Below are 2575 nucleotides of genomic sequence, written 5' to 3'. Positions count from 1 at the left end.
TGATGCCTTAATTTCATTGTTCTACTGTCAAAAAATGGGTCCATTCATACTAGAAGTTTCTTTGGAGCTCTTCAAGTACACATGGGCAACTAGAAAAATGGGACTCGCTCAGATTTTTACACTAGACATTTGAACATTGCTATTTGATTATTAGACTATTTTTATAATCTTACTAGATGTTTTATTATTAGACTAAACATTCCTGGGACTATTTTCTTGCACAGAGGCAAATTTACATGTAAGAGTCCAGACAGGCTTTCTTAAAGCCCTAAATAAGGTGGACACATGCAAACTACCTTTAGAAATTAGCCCTAGCCTGAGCTAACCTCTGGACTATGTCCAGGAGCTGTTCAGGACATTACTTGTAAGTCCTGGCTGAACTAATGCTGGGAACAGTTGTTCCTGGACATGTTCCAGTGCTGGGGAGCCTTCCAGTGCTGTACTTTCTCCAGTTTGTATTGTAGCTGAACACAAACAGCTCTTGGCACACCTACTGCCTTTGATAGAGTTAATCATTACCTTTTGGTCAAAGACTCACCTGGGAAGATTTTTGCAGCAGGTCAGAACGACAAAGCAAATTTCTAAAAAAGGCTGGATTCATGCTGGACACACTTGTAAATTATCTTTGTATTTTTCCCAGTATGCAGCAGTAGTCAGAGTGGAAATTCTCACAATAACTTGCTAAAAGAGTGATGGGGTTGTAACAGCCTGCAGTGGTTCATATAACCTTGCACAGTAACTCTCCTCTTGGACAAAAAGGCCAGTGAGGCATAGTTTGGCTCCAGTCCACCAAAACCTAGCCATGAGCTATGAACAACCATTCAGTGGCTCAGTGTGAGGAAGGCAGTAGTAAAGTATGACAAAAGTAAAGTATAATAAAGAGAGTATCAAGACACTCAAGAGAGCATTGGGGTTTTGTTAAACATAAACAAGCTCCTCTTTTGTTTTCTGCTTTCTCCTGGAAAAGGATAACACACTTAACAGATTCAGGAAAGGTGTTACAGACAGAAACCTGATAAATTAGTCCAGGTTACAGTTCAAAATCATTTAATCACAGAATGATTAAGGTTGAAAAATACCTCAAAAATCGTTGAGTCCAACCCTTGATCTATCACCACCACCTTTTCAACTAAGCCATGTAACTAAGTGCCACATCCAGTCATTTCTTGAACACTTCCAGGGATGGTGAGCCATTCCTCATGGATTACAAATGGATCAGTTAAAACTAACTCAGCCACTGTTTGGGCAGCCTGATGGTACTGGTCAGGTGATACTGTAACACCACCTTCACATCACCTAGAAGAACCTCACCAGACATGCCATCACAACAGCATACAAATCCCCTCATCAAAATCAGTCAGGCCCAGTGACACACACTTTGCATCACAAGTATGTGTGACGTGGAAGGATGATGCCTTAGGAAAGTTACTCAAGGTAGCAGTGGTCACTGAGGTGGGTGGTGGTACCCAAGTAAGGCATATTTGATGAATAGACAATTTCAGATCACACTGAAATGGGACTACACATGTACTGGATGTGTTTCTTTCAGGCTACACAGAATAAGTAAATGAAGTCCTTTAGTGAGTAGAAGATTTGAAACATGCATGTCCTGTTCCCAAGGTACTGAAAAAGCTGCCAAGGACTTAGCCAATGCCAGTATGTGTAAGAGCATCTGTCGACGGCAGGGAGAGGGAACTTTGCAGACCCGAGACATTCTTAGAAACACGTGGTTTTATTGCAAGGGTCCTGGGTCAAAGGCCCTTGCCTTCAGCCACCAGACTTGCCTGAAGGGATGCCCCAAAGAGAGAGGGAGAGAGCCAGAGGGTAAGAGGGGAAACAGCAAGAGGGGTAAAGCTAAGAGGTAAGAGGAGTGACAGCAAGCGGGTTAAGAGAGAGTGAGGGGTAAGAGAGCAAGGGTCCTTGTTACAATACATCTCCTTTTGTGTTGAATATTCTGATTTACATTAACCAACCGGCGTGAGATACAAACCTACAGACTTTGCATACAGCCTACAAGAACTGCTATATTACCATATCATTCTGTATTCTAAACGCTAAAGAGTACTTTTCTTATCTACCTTTTCCCTGTTACCTCGGGGGGGCTACTCCCTCGAGCCCCTTTGTTTGCTATCACCCAGCCCATCACCAGTGAATCACTTTCTTTCTGCCTGCCATGCCTACATCTCAATAGCTTTCATTTCTATTTCACTCACAGGTTTTATATTTTTAGTATCTCTTGCCAGGCAATCATATTTGTAGGCTTTTCCTGTCTCACCTTTCCCAACAAGTATGTGGTTCTAGGGACAAAATTCTGCAGCTGAGCCCTGCCTCACACATGCTGTAACTAAACTGTTACTCATTTCACTTACCTAGTTTTTTTCACCCAAGGATTTGAAAAGGAAAATAATATTAACATGTCCTACTAGTGGGAATCACTGGGTAAGGGTGGGCAAGACTGAGCAGTGTGGACTGAAAAGCTAAGATGGTTAAATTTGAAGTCTGTGAAGTAGTTTGCTTTTGGTGGATCTGAGCACAGGCACTATCAAAAACAGAACAAAACAAACCCACCCTACAA

The sequence above is a fragment of the Chamaea fasciata genome, unplaced genomic scaffold (genome assembly GCF_029207755.1).
Source record: "Chamaea fasciata isolate MVZ Bird 193981 ecotype frontalis unplaced genomic scaffold, bChaFas1.0.hap1 SCAF_2, whole genome shotgun sequence".
Lineage (NCBI taxonomy): Eukaryota > Metazoa > Chordata > Aves > Passeriformes > Sylviidae > Chamaea > Chamaea fasciata.
Note: the sequence above shows the minus strand (reverse complement) of the source record.